Source organism: Erinaceus europaeus, chromosome 1 (genome assembly GCF_950295315.1).
Source record: "Erinaceus europaeus chromosome 1, mEriEur2.1, whole genome shotgun sequence".
NCBI lineage: Eukaryota > Metazoa > Chordata > Mammalia > Eulipotyphla > Erinaceidae > Erinaceus > Erinaceus europaeus.
In genome coordinates, this window is record NC_080162.1 from 182,944,277 (window position 1) to 182,966,552 (window position 22,276).

Genomic DNA, 22,276 nt, shown 5'->3' on the forward strand with positions numbered 1-22,276 from the left:
TCAAGAGTCTAAGTCATGCCTTAGCAAACCATATGAAGCCTCTCCCGCACAGTGTAGAAAAGTCACACTCTAAATACTTGAATCAAACTCTTATTGCTAGTTAAGAATATTTCTGATTTCTTTGTACAATAAAAGTCTATGTAAGAGGAGAAGGGGAAAGCATCTCTAAGATAAAGAAGCAAGTATATGTGGAGCCACAACCTCAGTTTCATATGAAGTTCTAAGTACAGTCTGCAAGAGGTGAAAACAAACTATGAAACATGCCCAAGACTTTTATCTGATAAAGCTGAGTCCAACTTAGATCTTTCCATCAATATGTTCCCAAACTTTTTTCTTCTCATAATGCTGATCACATGTTCAAAACTCCCAAACTGAAGGATGTTGACAAGTTAGTTTTCTGCTATTTGTTTATTTGTTTGCTTTTATGCCCCCAGGGTTACTACTGGGGATCACTGTATGCTCAAAGAATCCACCACTCCTGGGGCCAGTATTTTTTTTCTTTTAAAGCTGTTTTTTTTGTTTTTTTTCATAGTGATAGTGAGATATTTAAAAGAGGGAGGAACAGAAATAGAGACATCTGAAGCACTGCTTCATCACTAGAAAAACTTCTCCCCTGTAGGTGGGAAGCGGTGGCTTGAACCCAGGTCTTTGCACATGGTAATGTGTATACTCTACCAGCCTCTTACAGGTTAGTTTTTTTTAATGTCATAATTTTATTACTTAAAAAAATTATTAAAATTTCATATAGCCACTTTCAGGGACCTTAAAGACCCCAATGTCATTAAGGCTTGTAATATGGCATTGCTATCGCCAGTTACAAAAAATACAGATTAGTTTTTAATGTTCTCTATTTCTCTGTCTTACAGAGGTTTGTTTTTTAAAAAAAATTCAATATAAATAGTTCCTTATAAGAGACACAACAGCAATTTTAGCTGATGCCACTTTTGCAAAGATACATAGTCAAATTCAGTCTCTATCAGCCAAGTAGTTAAACTTCATACTCAGCATAGCCTTTTGTGAGAAATTCATTTTTAGTGACCTGGTGTCCCAAACATATAATCTAGAGATACTAATAGAATGGAATAATTAAGTTTCTCCATTCAGTGCTTTCCAGATGTTTTGTCTTTCTCCCCCTTATTATTTCAATAATAGAATTTTGAAGTGTTTAAACATATGAGAGAAAATTTGAAGCAGAACTGGATGACTTGTAGACAACTAAGGAGTAGAGTTCATTACAGTGTTTATAAGCATTGTCAAATTCCCATTGTCCTAGGGGAAATGACGGTGCAAAAAAAACTACGCTCCTGTTCTTGGGGGTGGTGAAAATCACATAAACTGTCTCCTACAAATCACATTTTGCTCCTCTAAGTGGATCTGATGAGAGAGAAGGAGCGGGTTTCACCATGGTAAGGAGCTTTGATCATTTTGATCAAACACAGACCACCTATCAGCCTTCCAAGTGCCACCATGCATCATACACATTCTCAATATTGTGTCATAATAGCTACCAGTCATTGTAGTTGAGATAAAAAAAAAGGATTGTAATTAAACATATGATTGGATCCAGACATTTTAATCATGCCCTCTATCTATTTTGCAAAGCAGGCCTGCTGACTTTCCAGCAGTCCCCTGGAATCGCCCTAGGAGGACGATTTGCATGCTAACTGAATTCATGTACCGTGCAGATTGCACGAGGACATCTGTTGCTGATTGTTTTGGTCCCCTGCTTTTCAGACTCAAATATGAAAATGCAGAAAGTAAAAGGCAAATTACGGAGCCTGGGGCAAAAGAGCAGACTGATTATTTGACTTTTTTCTCTCTTTCGCCATCCCTCTAAGGAGGCTATTACAGAAACTAGAACCGTCCCCAATTTTGCAGTTCCCCCAACATTACAATAAAATCAGTACCCATGAAATGATGGTGTTTCCCAGATGCTTCTAGTCTTAGCCTTATTCGTGTTGGCCAGCATAAGACCCTATCCCCAGGTCGAAGGTCTACAAGACATAGACAGGGGAGGAACTTTGTGATCTTGGAACACAGACATAAGAAACAGTCTTGAAACATGCTATGTTGCAAGGCGGAGCTAATCAACTGGCTTGGCAAACATTCTTCCCAGCTTAGTGAAGACTGGGGAATGCCAAGTATTCATGAGGAAAGGAACTAACTCATGTAAACACAAAAGAATCATTAAGGACAATTTCGATCTATATTAACAGAACTTGCAACATAGCATAGGATCACTGAGATGGAGCCTGGGTGGAGCTTCCTCTGACTTTACTCAGGGAAAAGGCTAGGTCTAGACTTGAGATACGAAAGCATTTTTTATGTTATCATGTGTCTGGCATCATTGAGAATGTGTGCCATCAGTCCTTACAATATTGGAAGGAATAGGGTTGCTTCCTCTTTGGAAAGGAAGAACCTACAATTGAAAACATTTAACTTGCTAAGATCATTCAGCAAGAAATCACAGACCAAGCTTGATTCAAACTCTGGTGTTTTTGTTTGTTTTGTTTTGTTTTTCCATTTGAATATACAATATATTTCATTATCCACCCACTGCCCTATACTTGTGTGGACTGCATTACTCAATCTCTTTTTTCATCCACCACACAACACAAAATGTATGACCTGGAGAAGATGTATTCTTTTTTTTTCTTTTTTCTTTTGTTGGCTATAGCTTTTGTTTCATCATAAGCAACAGAAATTCTGGGGACAGACGACTAGATAAAGAAGTTATGGAATAGGGGCCAGGAGGTGGCACGCCTGACTGAATGTACATGTGACAATGCCCAAGGATCCAGATTCAACCCCCCAGCCCCCACCTGCAGGGGGAAAGCTTCACAAGTGGTGAAGTAAGGCTTTCTCTTCCTCTCTATCTCCCCATCCCTCTGGATTTCTCTCTGTCTCTATCCAATAAATAAAATAATATAATAAAAAAGAAATTATGGGACATTTTTCTCATCTGCTATATTCTTACTTTTTGGTTTCTGTTTAGTAATCATTTTGTCTTGTCTTATATCTTACCACCTTTCAGCCACCAAGTTACAGATGCTATCATGATTCCATCCTGGCTTTCCTGGGCAGACCTCATCAGTGTGTCCCAGAACCTCACTTCTCTAGAGCCCTTCCACTAGGGGAAGAGATTAAAAACAGGCTGAGGATATGGATTGACCTACCAATGTCTATGTCCAGCAGAGAGGCAATTATAGAAACCTGAACTCCCACTTTCTGTACCCCAAAAAGAATTTTGCCCCATACTCTCATTGGGGGAGAAATAATAGGGGAAGATGACCAGAGAGCTCTGAACTCCAAGTCCATCAGGACCCTGAGAGAGAAGTGGGGAAAAAAGGGCATCCAAAAGTAGTAATAGGTATAGGTGTGACTTAGGAAGGAAGAAAAGGTCGGACTACAGAAAAATGGGCAAATACATATAAACATAAACAGGTAGAGCTATAGAAATAATAGTTAACCCACACCCACATGTGACCTTGAGAAAACTACTTCAATTTCCACAGGAGGGAATGGGGACACAGAACTCTGGTGGTGGAAATAGTGTGGAATTATACCCCTGTTAACTCATAATTTTGTAAATCAATATACTAAGTCACTAATATAAGATAAGAAGGAAGTCATGGGATATGTATTCAAAGGACTACTATTCTGCAATTTAGATGATATTATATTCTTAAGAACCAAGTGGGTAGAACCAAAGGTGCTTATGTTTAGTGAAATAAGTAACAAGATAAAAGGATGGAATTGTTTATATGGAGAGCGTAGAAAAGTAAAGCACGGGAAATGTTATGCATGTACAAACTATTGTATTTACTGTCCACTACAAAACATTGACCTCCCAATAAAGAGATTAAAAGAAAAAAGAAAGAGAAGTAAAACAAGTGGACAGGCATTCTCTGAGCTTTCATGCCTATCACACTGGAAATGGGCACAGACTTTGGTGATGAATGCAGTTAAATTATACATATACTTATTTACTTATTTATTATTTATTTATTTATATTTTTTAACAGCCCTGACCCTAGGAAGTAGAATTTCTAGATGCTCATGACTATGTTTGCTAATAATATGCTTGATTCTGAGCAAATTAGCTCTATTACATTGAAATAATTCCAATGATAATAAGTCCTTCATTAAAGACATCTGAGGAGCATATGTTTTAAAAATAAAGCCACACAGAAATTAGTCCCTTTGTTTAAAACACAGAATCATTTTTTAAAAAATATTTCATTTATTTATTAATGAAAAAGATAGTAGAGAAAGAGAGTAAGACATCACTCTGGTACATGTGCTGCCAGGGATTGAACTCTGGACCTCATGCTTGAAAATCTGATGGTTTTTTTTCCTCTTTTTTTTATTTGTTATTTTATTTTTTAAGAAAGTATTAATTAACAAAACCATAGGGTAGGAGGGGTACAACTCCACACAATTCCCACCACCCAATCTCCATATCCCACCCCCGCCCCTGATAGCTTTCCCATTCTCTAGCCCTCTGGGAGCATGGACCCAGGGTCATTGTGGGTTGCAGAAGGTAGAAGGTCTGGCTTCTGTAATTGCTTCCCCGCTAAACATGGGCATTGACTACCAAGACTTAAAAAAGAAATCAAAAAAAGGAATAAACTATTTTTGGACTATTTCTGGATGTCTCCAGAAACCATGGCTGTGTCCAGCCGTTTTATATAAAGTCAGTTAACTTTCAGAGTACTCTGAGCACAATGGGTCGTACAAAAAATTTTGGTCACTCAACTCACTCGATTTTTTTTTTTAACTCACTCACTCACAAAACACAACTGGCCAGTCATAGCATAAGACATTTGGGGGGGGAGGGAGGAAGAGTTCTGTGAATCAGATTTTTTTTTAGATTCTGCCATGTTGTATTATGGATCCTGGGGTGTATCCTGCAGCCAGTCCTCTTGCAGCTAGTCTTCTTGCAGTGTTTCTTGTTCTTCAGGGATATCAGCGCCATCATGTGGGTACTGCTGGACATGGCGGGCAGGAACCCAAACAGGCTTGGAGTAATTTTGTGGAAAAATGCATGCGAAACCCCTCCCCATAGTCAACAGGGGGTCAGGTCCTTTCCAAATTTTATCAAGTGGGTCTTTCCATTTGACTTTAATAGCTGGGAGGGTGGGTGGTGTTTGCCAATGAAGAATTATAGGAGGTTGGTCTGAGTTTTTGTAAATATTAAAGAGATTTAATGTAGTTAAGGCTTTTGCCAGCTGGATATTGGGAGGGTAAATTTCCCCTTTTTCTTTATTTAATTGAGCCTTAGGAGTTTGATGGGCCCTCTCAACAATGCCTTGTCCCTGTGGATTATACGGAATGCCTGTAGTATGAGTAATGTTCCAGAGGGAACAAAAATCTTTAAATTGTTTGCTGGTAAAAGCATTCAATTATCAGTTTTAAGTTGAAGAGGTAAGCCCATTACAGCAAAACAGGAGGGCATATGGCTTATAAGCTTTTTTGAGTTTTCTCCAGTCTGAGCTGTAGCCCACATAAACTTAGAGAAGGTATCAACTGAGACGAACACATATTTTTGTTTGCCAAAGTTGGGTATATGGGTAACATCAATTTGCCAAAGAGCGTTGGCTTTTAAACCTCGAGGATTAATCCCCAGAGTTTGACTAGCAGGTGTTTTGATTAGACCTGCACAGGAGGAACATGTAGCAAGAATACGTTTTAACTGTGGCAGAGGAATATCAGGAAATTGAGCTCGAAGACCTTTAAGATTAACATGGGTTAGGGAATGAATGTCAGCAGGATTAGAGACAGAGGCTAGGAGAATTCCTGTGGAGGCAAGGTGGTCGGCTGCAGCATTCCCTTCGGACAGGGGACCAGGAAGAGGGCTGTGGGAACGTAGGTGCTGAACATACAGTGGTTGGGTTTGAGAACAGAGCATAGAGGCAATTTTAATTAAAAGAGGAGAAAGTGGGTTGTCATCAATTCTTACATAAGATAGAGAAAGCCATGGAAGTAAGTTAACAGTATACACACTGTCAGAAAAAAGGTTGAAGGATTCTGGTACAGCTTTTTTTTTTTTCCTCCATGGTTACTGCTGGGCTCAGTGCCTGCACCATGAATCCACCACTCCTGGAGGCCATTTTTCCCCCTTTTTGTTGCCCTAGTTGTTGCAGCCTCTTTACGGTTATTATTGCCATTATTTACGTTGCTTTTGTTGTTGGATAGGACAGAGAGAAATGGAGAGAGGAGGGGAAGACAGAGAGAGAGAGGGAGAGAAAGATAGACACCTGCAGACCTGCTTTACCGCCTGTGAAGTGACTCCCCTGCAGGTGGGGAGCCGGGGGCTCGAACCAGGATCCTTATGCCGGTCCCTGCGCTTTGTGCCACGTGTTCTCAACCCACTGCGCCACCGCCCAACCCCCTCTGGTACAGCTTTTAATGCAAGGAAAACAGCATAAAGTTCTTTGTACTGAGGGGAATTATCAGGAAGCTCAGTAAAGAGAGGTTTGGGGTATTGCTGGTCTGAATAATATATAAGGGCAGCAGCTCCCTTTTTTCCACCATCAGTGGACATTGTAGGAGCAGAGGGAATGGGATCTTGAGAGAAAAGTTTAGGTACTAGTAGAGGCAACAGAGGTAAAGAAGCTATCAAATTATTAGAGGGAAAATGATTATCTAATTGTCCTGAAAAACCTATTAAACTTATGGCAAAACGAGAATAGTGGCGTATGAGCCATTCTGTTTCTGTGAGAGAAAAGGGAAGAATGAATCTGGTTCCCTTCCTAAGACCTGAACTGATCTGTTTCTTCCTTGGCGAACCATAAATGCTAAGGCATCAATCTTGGTAAGGAGTCTTGGAGCTCCGCCTACTGGAGTATGAAGCCATTTGAGAACGCCATGTTTCTGCCACAATGCCCCCACTACCGTGTGGGTGGAGTTAAAGATTAGAAGATTTACCGGAGAGGAGGGGGAGAACCGAACGAGGTGCATGTCCTGGAGAGCCTGGTTAACTTTTTCCAGTGCTAAGGAGGCTTCGGGGGTTAACATACTCTTTGAAGACGGCTGTTTGTTTCTTTTTAACAGATCGAACAGTTGTTGCAGGCAGCTCATAGGCAGATAAAGATACTGACTAAGCCAATTCAAATTTCCAAGAAAACTTTGTAAAGAAGCAAGAGTGAGATTAGAAGGAAAAGTAACACAAGGTTTTAAAGGACGAATCTGCGTTATGGAAATCTCTGAGCCTAAGAAAGATATTGGAGGAATTAGCTGTATCTTCTCAGGAGCTACATTAAGTCCACTTCTCTTAATGCAGGGATTAGAAAATCACGTAGGGCGAGAGATCTGCATCTAATTCTCCCAATATTAACACATCATCCATATAATGAAAAACCTTAAGGCCCTTATGAATATATGGAAAAAGGGCAGATTTAACAGCCTCTTGACAAATAGTAGGACTATTAGCCATGCCCTGGGGCAGTACCACCCATTCAAATCTATCGGCAGGGCTGGCATTATTAATAGAAGGAACAGAGAAAGCAAAATGTTTACAAACTTGTGGGTGTAAGGGAATAGAGAAAAAACAATCCTGTATATCAATAGCTATGATTGGAATTCCTGTGGGAATTGCAGAAGCAAGAGGCAAACCCCTTTGGGGGGAGCCCCAAACCTGCATGGTTTTATTAACTGCACGAAGATCTTGGAGGAGGCGCCATTTTCCTGAGCGCTTTTTAATTACAAAGACTGGAGTATTCCATGGGCTCTGAGAATGACGAATGTGTCCCAAAGATAACTGCTCTTGGACGAGTTCTTTTAAAATTTCTAGCTTCTCCCTAGGCAAAGGCCACTGTTCCACCCAGACAGGCTCATTAGAAAGCCAATCTAAGCAGGGAGTTCTGTTACGAACAGTGGCAGTTAGTATTGGGGGTGCTGGTTGTGTCTAGCAGTCTCACAGGAGTGAGTGTGGTGTCCTGCAGAGGTGTCTGTGGATATCACTACATCTATAGATTCCAGCAAGTCTCTTCCCAATAAATTGGTGCTTATATCAGCTATTAAAGGCCGAAAGCATCCGGTAGTTCCTTCTGGATCTTCCCACACAAGGGAATCTCGTGTGAGGAATGACTGAGTCAATCCTCAACACCATGTAAGCGTGGTCCTGGGAGGAGTTCCCAACTCTGGGGAACCTCTGCTTGTCTTAAGATTGTCTTATCTGCTCCCATGTCAATCAAACACTTAAAAGGAATATTACCAATCTTTACTGTCATAGTTGGGTGACCCCTTTCTAAAACAGGGATGGTCCATAAAATCTCAGGCTCCGAATTTGAGCTGTTCTCTTGCTCCAGCCGGTTATTTCTATGCTGGAAGTTCCCACATACCGCGGGTTCCTCCTTCTGCTCACCCTCTGTTATTGCTACTTGGCGTGGTGGGTGTAGTGATGGGTTGGGTCCCAAGCTGGGCTTCTGTTTGTGGAAGAAGGGCACAGCACCAAGTGGTCGACCTGCTTCCTTCCCTCTTGAGGGCAGGGCTAAGGGAAGCCCCACACCTAGTTTAAATTCCTGTTTACATTTGGCAGAGGCGTGCCGTTCTTATGGAACCTTGACCAGTAATCTCTCCTCCAGTGAAATCCTTTCTGGCATCTGGGACAAGGCATTCGTGGTCTCTGGTTCCCTGTCTGGAGGCGGGGTTTCCCTGACTGGAGGCGGGGTTGCCCTGACTGGAGGCGGGGTCGCGGTCTATTTTCTGGACATTGGTTACACCAATGCCTTTGGCGACCGCTCTGAAAGAAAGCCCCTTTTTGCTTATGTAAGGTAGCTGCATAGGCCTGTAACATAGGTCCTTGAAAAGAGCTTGATCTGAGATCCTGTGTAGCTATAATCCAAGTATCTGGGTGTTCGTTTTTAAGAGTGATACAGGCCTGTCGAAAATGCGGAAGCATTCCATCCCAGACTATGGATCGCAGGAGGAGAAAATGAGCGTCAGGATTATAAATCTTCCTTTCCAAACTCGACTGGACCCTGGCAATGAATTTAGCAAGGGATTCATTAGGCTCTTGTTGAAGGTAGAGAATGGGGGCTGAGGCCGCTCCCATGGGTGGTGTTAATCGCTCCCATGTTCTTAATGTGCACAGGCATACCTGATCAAAATACCCAGGTGGAAACTTGGCTTCTGCCTGTTGAATCCCTGTTTCTAATTGGCCTGTTCCAAACAATGCATCAAAATTCCCCTCTGGCTAATTTTGAATATTTTTCCACGATTGCTGTAAACATTCGTCGTGAAAAAATGCGTCCCATTGCAGGAAGAGGGGGCCTGGTAGCGTATCGCGAGTTACATCCCTCCAATCTTGGGGGGTATTAAGGTTCTGAAGCAGGCCTTGTAAAATGGACCTGGTCCATGGGGCATGAACACCGTCATCCTTGATAGCCTGGCGTAGCTCCTTCAGGTCTGTGGTGGAATACGGATACCAGGCCTGAGGTTTTTGTCTATTGGGGGCGACATTGACCGGAAATGTGTGGACTTGCTCTGATAAGTGTGTAGCAGTGGTAGGAGGAGTCACCGAAGTGGAAGCTTCTGGACAAGCGGCCGAAGAAGTGGTTTTGGAGGCTACAGGAGAATTTGGACATGTGTCTGTCAAAACGGGGGTGGGCGAATGTTGGTATGCATGAGACCCCTTCTGTTTCATTTGGTTTAAATCCCCCCTGCTTAACACTATTCTATTTACATAACCACTTCATTCTATTTACATAACCGCTGTTAACAAGCACCTCCCTCCAGGGCATTGGTTCAATCCCCACTGTTTCATGATATGTTTTTGCTCCACACCCCCTCCTTGTCACACCCTGATCCCTTCTTTATCACACCCTGATTTTCACCAGTCACTTTTCTCTCAACCCTCTCTATGTCACATCCTGTTTCCACCTTACTTGGCAAGTATATATAAAGACAGCATTGTGAGTTTTACAATACTGTACCTTGAGTTTAGCTTAGCTTGTCTTAGATTGTGCTGCGTCCTGCATGAATAAAGAGATACTGCCTACAGCTCAACCATGAATCCCTGGTCGTCTGTTACCCGCCCATGAAGCCAGCCCGGTGAAATCAACATAACCCGTCGAAAACAACATATGGCGCCCGAACAGGGACAACCCAGCCATGAGTCCCTGGTCGTCTGTTACACGCCTGTGAAGCTAGCCCGGCGAAAACAACATACCCATCAAAAACAACAGGCGAAGAAGTGGCTGTGGAGTCCAAAGGAGAATTCAGACACGTGTCTGCCAAAATAGGGGCCTCAGGGCAAGATGCCAAAATAGGGGCCTCAGGGCAAGATGCAGAGGAATTAGGGTGGGTCAGGATCACAACAGGCCTTTGCTTCTTCTTGTTTTTAAGGTGCTGGTTAAGTTCTATGATCACTTCCTTTATCTCTTGGACCTCAGCCTCTAGGTCCCTAAGCCTTTTGAGAGGTTTCCCTATATATCCCTTAAAAGCTGCTATGATGATCAACAGGATATAAGGTGCAGCCCCGAGAAAAATGTCCCAGATATATAAAAATTGTATACAGAAAAAAGAATGCAGAATTTGGAAAAGATTTTCCATGGTGGAGAGATCTCAGGAAAACAATAAGAAAGAAAAAAAATCACAGTGCCTTAACACAATATTGCAGATACCCAAAAGGTGTGTACTTATCTAGGATGTCTTCTTGTAAATCTGCTGCTTACATGTCCCTGTTCCGGGCGCCAAATGCCGGGATAGCCTGAGGGTGCTTCTTCCCAAGCTAGTGCTCTCTGGGTTGGAGAGAACTCAACTGGAGCCGATCTATGCTGCGTGGGAGAGGGATCAGGAACTCGTGCTGCACTAACTTCGCAGGAGATACACTCTGGAACTCCCGGAGCCAGAAAGCAATTTCCAAGTGTCTTTAATCAGAAGAGCAGCTGTTGTTATACTCTCCAAGTAGGGTGGAAACAGGATGTGACATAGAGAGGGTGGAGCAAAAATTGACTGGTGGAAGATCAGGGTGTGACAAGGAGAGGGGGCGGAGCAGGTGAGAATTCTACCACTGAACCACCAATGCCCCGGAGGGAAGGTGGTGCTTTATGTAAATGTAAAAGTGATTTATGTAAATAGACCGCAGCTTTGAGTGGGATCAAACCAGTCCCTATATAGGCATACTGGTGCTTGGTTAAGCAGAAGCCAGGGGGAGCTGGCATACTACCCAACATTGTTGTATCCGGTTGGCCAAGATCTTGTTTAATATTTTGACATCTATGTTCATCAGAGATATTTGTCTGTAGTTTTTTCCTTTTTTGTTCTGTCCCTATCAGCTTTTGGTATCAGGGTGATGTTGGCTTCATAGAAGGTGGAAGGTAGTATTCCTGTTTCTTCAATCTTATGGAAAAACTTAAGAAGTATGGGTACTGTTTCCTGAAAGTTTTGTAGAATTCATTTGTGAAGCCATCTGGTCCAGGACTTTTGTTGTTGGGGAGGTTCTTAATAACGGTTTCAATTTCTTTATCTTTGATTGGTGCATTTAGCTTTTGTAGTTCTTCTCGGTTCAGTTTTGGAAGGGCATATGCTTCTAGGAATTGTTCCAGATTCTCTAGCTTGGTGGCGTATAGTTCTTTATAGAAGTTTTGCAGGATTCTCTGGATTTCTGTGGTGTCAGTTGTGATATTTCCTCCATTGTTTACAATTCTATTAATTTGAGTCTTCTCTCTTTTTTGTTTGGTAAGTCTGGCTAGGGGTTTGTCAATTTTGTTTAATCTTTCAAAGAACCAACATTTGGCTTCATTGATCTTTTGTATGGTTCTTTTATTTTTGATGTTGTTTATTTCTGCTCTAACTTTAGTGATTTCTGTCCTTCTGGATGCTTTAGGGTTCCTTTGTTCCTCTTCCTCTAAGTCCTTGAGGTGTGCAGTAAGGTCGTTCATTTGAGCTTCTTCTTGGTGTTTAATATGTGATTGTATGGCTATAAGTTTCCCTCTCAGTACTGCTTTAGCTGTGTCCCAAATATTTTGATAGGTTGTGTCTTAATTTTCATTTGTTTCCAGGAACATTTCAATTTCCTGCTTGAGTGAATCTCTGACCCAGTGGTTCTTAAGGAGTATGTTGTTTAGTTTCCAAATTCTGTGACTTTTAATAATTGTCTGTTTGTTGTTAAACGATTTATTTATTTATTTACTAGAGCACTACTCAGCTCTGGTTTATGGTGGTGTAGGGGATTAAGCCTGAGACTTCAGAGAATTCACACATGCGTCTGAGTGTGATACCTCAGAAAACCTTCAGTTTTGTAAACCATGACTCAATCACTCATTACAATTTTTTCTTTTAAAGAAGACAGCTAAAATAATTGCTTCATTATTTAAATTCAAGCTGAGAATTTGTCTTTCCACACATGGAAAGACTGCTAGGTATGGATACCAGAATTGAATATTTTACAAGATGGTGTTCCCTTAAGAGGCCAAGGTCATTAATGAGGGTGACAGGTACTCCTATCTGATGGCTGGATGATGGTAAGCCCTGTAGATCACACATGTTACTATTAACAAAGATCCCAGTTCTAGTCCCTGCTCCCCACCTTTAAGGGAAGCTTCATGAGTCATGCTGCAGGTGTCTTTCCTTCTCACTGGTTTTAGTCTCCCTCTGTCTTTCTAACTTTCTTTTCTATATCTTCTTTTTTCTCTCTCTACATATATAGATACTTATCTGTTTATTAGAAAACAGAAAGAAAAAATGGCCACCAGTGATGGTGAAGCCATGCAGGTTTCACCATAATTAGCCTTAATGATTACCCTGATGGCAATGAAATAAATAAAATAAAATAAAATAATCCTGCCATCTGTCACCCATCTTCCACATTTCTGCAGACCCATCCCTGTACTAGAATTCAAATTTAATTATTAACTACTGAACTTCTACATGTCAGGCACACACACATATATTTTAATATATACATATAGCTTTATCAAAACCTAAAGAAAAGGGGAGGGCAGGCAGTGGCACACCCAGTTAAATGCACACATTATCATGTGCAAGGACCTGGGATCAAGCCCTTACTCTGCACCTTTCTATTTCTCCCTACTCCCCCCCCCCCACAATTTCTCTCTGTTCTATCAAATAAAAAAAGTAAAGGGAAAAAGGGAAAATGGCTGATGGGACCAAGCCCCAGTAACAATCTGGTGGAAAAGAAAGGAAGAAAGAAAGAGAGAGAGAGAGAGATGGAGAGAGAAAGGAAAGGAAAGGAAAGGAAAGGAAAGGAAAGGAAAGGAAAGGAAAGGAAAGGAAAGGAAAGGAAAGGGACAGAAGAAAGGAGAATGCTGGAGATTATTCAGCTATTAGTAATGAGGCAAGATTCAAATACAGTCATTTTTGTTGTTGTTGTTGTTTTGTTTTTGTTTTTCCACCACAATTATCACTAGGGTTCAATGCCTGCAACAACTCTATCATTCTGGTGGCTGTGCCTTTTTTTAGTTCATTTCTGATAGGGTTAAGAGAGACAAAGGTAGGGGGATGTAGAGTAAGAAAGGGAGACACCTATAGCACTCTTCCACCACTCAAAAAATATTCCCCATGCAAGTGGGGAACGGGGACTTGAACCTAGGTTTCAACACATGGTAACATAATCTGTGTGCTCTACCAAGTGTATCAACCTAGTTCCCAAGCATGATCTAGACTGTAGGCTATTTCATATTCCCACAACTGTTCCCATCAAACCACTGCCCATTTTTCCTTTTCTTTTTCTTCTTGTAATTTTTTTTTATAACAAAAACAGGGAAATTGAAAGGGTAGAGGGAATAAAGGGGGGAAAAGATACCTGCAGCACTGTTTCACTGCTTGTGATGCTTTGCCCTTGCAGATGAGAACCAGGGACTTGAACCCAGCTCCTTTTATACTATAATGTGTGCACTCAAGCAAGTGTGCCATCACATAGACCCTCACTGCCTATTTTTGTATTTTTCTCACCAAAACCTCATCAATCATACTTTTGATTAGCACAAAGTCCTATGTGTTGAGTATTCTTTCCTCCAACATCTACACTTCCTTATTCTGTCTCTAAATCCTCCAAGCCCTTGGTTCGCTAATAGTACAGTTCTAAACCTTTACTGTGCTCAAAATTATCATAAGAGTTTGTTCTTCCCTTTTTCAGAAGCTTCAATCCAATAGATCAGGGTCATTTCTGACAAGCGCACAGATGATGACAATGCTAACCAGCACTACCAGGCAGATATATTCAGATTCTATGACCAGGTTTGGCTTCAGCAAAAACCCTCCACTCTCAAGGGCTTCCTCTTTACTCTAGAAAGGAGTTTGGGCTATTCTTGCTTAAAAGCATTTTGTCAAGTAGGACTAAAAAGTCTCAGGGCTTTAGAGTCAGACTTCTACTACTAGATGTGACTCTAGGTAAGTGATACAAACTATCTATCAAACTGCTTTTGACTCTTCTTCCTTAAGATTGGCATTAAAATATTTATTTCATAAGATATGGTAAAGACAAGGAAGGTGGTGGCACATACTTGCAAAAAGACCTGGGTTCAGGCCTCAAGTCCCATTCTCATCATGGTCTGATATTCTTTTAATTCATTTTTAAGATATGAAAGACTTTCCCCAGGAACAGTGTATAAAATACCATGGATTCTGATTCATCTTCATTGGATAATATGTTCTTTCTCTCCATTCCCTGAAATTTGCTGATATAGAATGCTAAGGGAGATTTTTTTTTTTTTTTTGATAATGTGAGTGCATTTCTGGCAAGTAGAGAAAGGTTTTCAATAATAAGCAACTTACAGGAAGCCAAGATGGCAGATTGTAGACAACACCTGGTGTGAGATGCAAGGAAGCTGCTTTCAACCTGGGAATCTCAGGTGAGGTTACCAGGTTCCAGATGATACCGTGATGCCAACCTGACTTCCCTGGGCAGACCACCCCACCATTTATCCTGGAGCCCCACTTCCCCAGATCCCTGCCCTACTAGGGAAAGAGAGAGACAGGCTGGGAGTATGAATCGACCTGCCAACATCCATGTTCAGTGGAGAAGCGATTACAGAAGCCAGACCTTCCACCTTCCACACCCCACAATGATCCTGGGTCCATACTCCCAGAGGGATAAAGAACAGGGAAGATATCAAGGGAGGGGGTTGGATATGGAGCTCTGGGAGTGGGCATTGTGTGGAAATGTACCCCCTTATCCTATAGTCTTGTCAGTATTTCAGTTTTTATAAATAAAAATTTTTTAAATGTACAATTTAATTAAGATATACATGAGCAGTATTGATTTTTGATACTTTCAGAAGGAAAAATATATGTGTAATGCATTATGTAGGGAAAGATAGTACTTTCACAAAAACTGATACTTCGTATAAATATTTGCAGCTGACTGATTATATTTATTCCTTAGTGTACGTCTTTTGGAGAAATACTGAAAAGTCTTTCACCCCCCCCCTGTTTTTTTTCTAATTTCTTTTGTGACCGCCCTCTGAATATTTAAAGTTGTTTATTATCTCCTCAGGTGAAGGCATACTAATCTATTCTATATCTATTAATTCATTATTATATTCTGTACTTGTTCAATAGATATTTTATTTAATTATTTAAAAAGCAGAGATATAATTAAGATAAAATAAGCCACATCATAATAGTCGTTGTACAAATCTTGATCCAAAGTAAACACCCCACGTATCATCGCTCTTTTGGCCCCTTCTTTCTCTTCTTGTATAGTCTTCTTTTCTCTGGATGCTACAGCAGGAACTCAGTTCAGAGAGGAAAGCTGCCAAATCAATGGAGAATGACTCCACTGACACACTGAAGACATTTTCAGAAATGTTTACTATATGAATATGGACCAAAAGTTGATTCTGCTGCTCCATTTGCAGGACACTATTCAATACACACATGAGTCAAGATACTAGTGTTGAGTTAGAGAAACAAAGGACATGCTTGTTACTCTAAAGCTCATCCTTAAAGTACTCAAGCTGGGGAAGGATCCCAACTTAGCATTTTTAAAAAGAGCATTGGTGGATGCCAGTAGAGTACACACTTTACCACACATGAAAACCCAGGTTCAAATCACATGGGAGCAGTTGCACTAGGAAAACTTCATAGTGGAACAGAAGTGCTGTGGTATCTCTCCTCTCTCTGCTTCTTGGTCTCTTATTCTCTAACATAAGAAAAAAGGGGGGCCAGGTAGTGGCACACCTGGTTAAGGGCTCACATGGCAGTGCCCAAGGACCCAGGTTCAAGCCCCTGGTCCCCCCCTCCACCTGCAAGGGGAAAGCTTCACAAACGGTGAAGCAGGGCTACAGGTGTCTCTCTGTCTCTCTCCCTCTTTATCTCCCTCTTCCCCTCTCAACTTCTCTCAGTCTCTATCCAATAATAAATAAATAAATAAGAAAAAAGGAAGCCACTGGGAGCAATGAAATCATGCAGGCATGGAGTTTCAGCAGTAACCCAGAGGTAGCACAAAAGAAAAAGAGAAAGCACTGATCTGAAGAACTCCCTGAGCCTTTTTTCCTTTTTTAAAAATTCCTTAGTTTCTTAAATCATATAAATATTTATATTCTCAAAGTAAACTTTTTACTCTTTTGATGATCTAATTTCTGATTTGTATTGTTTTGTGGAATCTGCATTATTCCCAGCTTTCTTTTGTCTTTCTTATAGTTTTTAATATTTAGTCTGATTTAATACTTATTTTTGTTTCTAAATATTGTCTACTTTTCTAATTCCTAGTTTTTTCATAGGCTATTTTCACTTACAATTATAATTACAAATACAATGAAGAATAATGTCAAAGAATTAACAAATTATAAACGAATTAAATGAATAGTAAAACAGACAGAAAAAGATCATATGACCATCCACCCAGACACAGTCAGATGCAATCCCTCCTTATATAGATTTCCAGATTTCCCTGGGAAGTATTATAAACTTCCTTTTATTTTAGATATTTTTAATCCCTCTTAATAATGTATATTTTATTACATTGTTATTTTTCCAATAATAGTTTAGTGTTCTCATCCTTTCATTGCCTATATCGTATTTTGGTCTTCTTTAACTTAACATTTTTATTCCTTCAATAGTTTTCCTACTTATATTCAGTCTAGTTGTTAAGTATAGTCCTTACTAATATTTAAACTAGGATCCACTCTCCCAAGTTTGCATCAAGTAGTCATTTAACTCTTCAAAAAGAATCAATTTTGTCTTAAGATATGCTCTAAAATGGCTGAGTATTTTCATATCTAAGCAACATTGAAGTTCATTGAGGACCAGCTTCATGGAGCAAAGAAAATCAAACACTGTTACACCAGCTTTTGCATGATGGGAGAAAATAATTCTCATTTAAATGCTTTCTGGACCCTGCAATGGAAGCAAGTGTTATTAGCCAAATCACCCTTCCTCATCTAAACAGAGTGAGTATTTGAATAGCTGAGCACACACTTTACCACACAGGGGAACCAAGACTCGAGACCCTATCATCACATAAGAGCACCATGCAAAGGGGAAGCTACAGAAGCAGCAAGAAATGTTGTCCTGTCTGACTTTCTCTTCTTTGCCCTGTCTTTTACTTGCTATCAAAGAAAAACAGAAAGAAAGAAAGAAAGAAAGAAAGAAAGAAAGAAAGAAAGAAAGAAAGAAAGAAAGAAAGAAAGAAAGAAAGAAAGAAAGGACTAGGGAGTCAGGCGGTAGCGCAGCGGGTTAAGTGCAGGCGACGCACAGTGCAAGGACAGACCACCGGCATAAGGATCCCAGTTTGAGCCCCCGGCTCCCCACCTGCAGGGGAGTCACTTCACAAGTGGTGAAGCAGATCTGCAGGTGTCTGTATACTCTCCTCTTCTCTGACTTCCCCTCCTCTCTCCATTTCTCTCTGTCCTATGCAACAACAACATCAATCATAACTATAACAATAAAACAACAAGGGCAACAAAAGGGAGTAAACAATAAATATTTTTAAAAAAAGGACTACAGGAGTGATGAGTCATCAGATACCAAGCCAGACAGAAAAAAAATAAATTAAAAAAAAAATTAATGCGGGAATTGGGCGGTAGCACAACGGGTTAAGAGTATGTGGTGCAAAGTGCAAGGACCAGCATAAGGATCCTGGTTCCAGCCCCTGGCTGCCCACCTGCAGGGAAGTCGCTTCACAAGTGGTGAAGCAGGTCTGCAGGTGTCTTTCTCACCCCCTCTCTGTCTCCCCTCCTCTCTCCATTTCTCTCTATCCTATCTAACAACGATGACATCAATAACAACTACAACAACAATAAAAAAACAAGGACAACAAAAGGGAAAATAAATAAATAAATATTTTTAAAAAATTAATGCATGAGAGAGCAAGCACAATTACACAAGTAGAAGCAAAAGCAGGGGTTAGAATGTGGGGTGGGTGGGCTGCTGCTACCTATGGAAAGGTAAAAGAGGGTGCACTGGGAAACCAGGAGATGGATTTAGAAGGCAGCAGTAAGTGGGTCTGAGGACTTCAGACCTTCCTGTCTTTGAAGGGTACAGCTGAACTTCCGCTTAGAAGAAAGTCTGTAGTAGGTATTATTTTATTTATTTATTTTTTTAAAAATAACAAGATAACATTGGTATATCACCAGAGTTCTAGATTCCCCAATCCCTCCATTGTAAGCTACAGCATTTCTCCCAAAGTTGCAGATATGGGTTAACTATTATTTCTACAACTATCCGTCTAGATTTGTATATATTTGGCCTTTTTCTTTTTAGGGTCCCATATTCTCTTCCTTTCCAAGTCACATAGGTTTAAATGTGTATACATCTTTTATTTCATCCAAATGTCCCTCCCATTTTCTTCTAATTCCCTTTTCTCTCCATTTCCTATTGGAGTTGGAGTTCAGAGCCTTCTGGTCAACTTCTCCCTATCATTTTTCCCCCACTGGGAGTATGGATCAAAACTATTTCTAGTGTGCAAAATATGGGAGTCCAAGCTTCTGTAATTGCTTCTCCTCCAGGCATGGACCACAGGTCAATCCCACACGCCCAGCCTGTCTCTGTCTCTCTTCAGTGGGGCAGGGCTCTGAAGCAATGAGGTTCCAGGACACATTAGTGAAGTCCTCTGTCCAGGGAAGTCAGGATGGAATCATGGCAGTGTCTGCAACTTGGTGGCCAGGGCTGTGGATGTTTCAGTCGTAGTTGGTATAGTTGGTAGATTCTGTTTAGATATATAGTTGTAGTTACTTGTTGTTTGTTGTCTGTTATTCCATGGCCATGCCTCCCAGAAGTCTGTCATTCCTTCTGTTTTGTTAAGCATAGCCATGAGCTCCCTGCTAACTTACTTGCCTCAAGCTTTATTAACTGTGTAGTCCAAACTGGGATATCATTCATGGCAATTTAGAAACAGTCATCTACTTTTTAATTTAAAAAGGCAACAACACAGAAACAAGATTCTTACTCACTATCACACTTATTTTTTTACTCATATTTGACTAAGGAATTACTTACAAGTATATCTTCTCAGTGCCTTGAAAATCTTGAAAGCAGGCTAAGTAGGTAGCATAATGGTTATGCAAAAAGCCTTTCTTGCCTGAGGCACCAAAGGTCCCAAATTCAATCTCCAACACCACCATAAACCAGAGGTGAGCAGTGCTCTGGTGTAAAAAAAAAAAAGAAAGAAAGAAAGAAAGAAAGAAAGAAAGAAAGAAAGAAAGAAAGAAAGAAGGAAAAGAAAATCTTGAAAGCAGCACTTCTTATATATATATATATGTTTTTAAATTTTTACTTTCTTTTTCTTTTCTTTTTTTAATATTTATTTATTCTCTTTTGTTGTCCTTGTTGTTTTATCGCTATTGTTGCTGTTGGATAGGACAGAGAGAAATGAAGAGAGGAGGGGAAGACACAGAGGGAGAAAGACACCTGCAGACCTGCTTCACCACTTATGAAGCAACTCCCTGGCAGGTGGGGAGTCGGGGACTTGAACCAGGATCCTTACGCCGGTCCTTGTGGAAAGCAGCACTTCTGTCTCCATATAGCCCACACACAATTATTTGCTTCTATTTTATTTTAGGCATCACTTCATACTATGGGTGTTTAACCCAGTGCACCACCGCCCCCACCCCCCATTTGAGGCTTCTCTAGAACTGCCAAAACAAATGTTGCTTCGCATTGCTAAAATAATGCTGTTGCCCTTTATGTTGCACACTTTCTGTGGAAGTGAAAGAGTTGCTAATGAATTCCTGTGTTTGATCCGATTACTAGTCCTTGCCAAATGGGATGATGGAGTCTACTAGCCACCTGCTTTACACAGCAGCACCACACTTCCAGTCCTTCTAGAGATTACACAGGAAGTGTCTCATATGTGATTGATTATCTCACCCTGTCACCAATTCTTGCTTGCACCTAGAGAAAGCTGATGATAAGGTCTTTCACAGGATGACCCCAGCCCGCATTATTTGCCTCCTATTTCCTGCCAACGCTTCCCTGAATTTGCCTCTTCCCAGATGTTCTGTTAACTATGACTTCCCCTTTGCAACATATTATTCTTTCCACCCAAAATGTCCTTCCTTCACCTGGTAAACCAGTCATACTTTGAAACCATAGTTTCCTGATATAAAGCTCATGCTTTTCTTCTCTGAGTTCCTGTAGAGTTTTTTGTAACAATGTTATTTGTTTTTGTTTTATGTCTGAAAAAAATACTTCTGGAGATATTAATCCTAGGAAGAGTAGAGACCCAATAAACTAGGTATCACACCAAGTAATGTTGACCTTAGAAATGCAGATAATTTGCCGTTAGGTAAAGTTGATAACATTTTTCTCCCTAGCTGCATCAACTTATTTATTTTAGGATTTGTTTATTTATTATGATAGAGAGTGAGATAGAAAAAAAGCAAGAGAAAGGTCAAAACACAGCTCATTTTTGGCATAAGGTAATGGCTGGGATTGAATCTGTAGCCTCTGGGGCCTCAAGCTTGCAGGCTGGTGCTCTAGCAAGCTGAGATATCTCTCCAGTCAGCATCTTCAGCTTATAGTACTTATCAGGTGTCTAGTGTTTGCTATGCATGGTTCCAGGTGGTGGGAATATACAGTAAGCCAGAAGTCCATAACCCAACACAGAAAAGATCCTTCCTTTACCAAGAATGTCTCCTTAGCATAACACTAGCAGAGTTATCAAAGTTTTAAGTCCACTATATGCCAGAGAATTTGTGAAACGATGATCAGGAAAATGGCTTAAATCTGAAGAGAAAAGCAAGGAAGTAAATATTAGCCGTGAAAATACTACATTTTCATTCTCTAACCTTGCCTCTACTTGGTTAAATGACAAACATTATTACTACAGTTGAGAAAGAGACTGCTGAGCATTTGCCTTTGAAGCTTCCTGCTGCAAGTCCTTTATGTTATACAGGAGAATATCAAGTCACTGACTTCTAAAGTCAGGATGAAAAATACCAGAAGTTTTATAAAGTTTCTGAGTAATGACTCCCTTGATGAGCTCCCCCCCCCCCAATATGGCTTGTGTGATAGAGACTGCATTCAAAACACAGCAGAGCTTTTCAAAGTACCAGGCAGGACTTGAATATGATGTCCCCACTAACTTGAAATTTGTTGAGTGGATTTGCTTTGAGCACAGCATATAGATGCCAAACATCATCCCCTTGCAACTTACAGAAATGATGCCAAAGGGAGATTTTCACAAACTAGACTCTTCATTTTCAATAGCCCAGCACAGTCCTCTGGAGAAATTTCCCCCCTGCTTTCCAGTGTGGAGAAGCTTCATTTACCAAATGCAAAGGTGGATATGACAGTCAAATCGCACAGCTCACCAAGGACTTCCCACTAGTCTGTATTTCCATGCTTCATTTCTTATAGCTTAAGTGATCCTGGCATGAAGTCATAGACCCTTTTCACATTCACAGTGTTCCAGGCTCTTTAGGAATATACAAAATTAATGGTACTGCCATTAATTTATCTTCTCAGAACAGATTCATTCTGCCTTTGGCAGGTTCAGGACATGTGCATAACTGACCATATGACAGATGTGGTTGTGTTAAACACACACACCAAAAAAAAAGGACACAAAGAAAACAGAGGTTCTTTAAAGCCAATAAAAAGCTAAGGCAGATAGGATGACAAAATGCAATCCTGATTCTAATTCCAATTTACTCATAAACCGTGTTCTTTCTTTCAGCCTATCAAATAGTGAAAAAAATACACAGTGCTTATGGTATAAGGTATATTGTATATAATAAGCTCTTTGTAAAGGAAGCTATTCTCCTATTTTAAATTTAAATAAATTAAAATTTATTTTCCAAGTTTGGGGGAGGGTGCTAGGGACTGAATTTTCCAGCTTTTAATCAGAACTGCATCCTAATAGCAC

The 22,276-nt window shown here is 40.5% G+C and overlaps 1 pseudogene; it reads right to left on the minus strand.

Annotated features, from left to right (window-relative positions):
• Window positions 1-740: 740 nt before the first annotated feature.
• LOC132542927 (small nucleolar RNA SNORA33) lies at window positions 741-862 on the minus strand (annotated as a pseudogene).
• Between the last annotated feature and the right edge of the window lie 21,414 nt (window positions 863-22,276).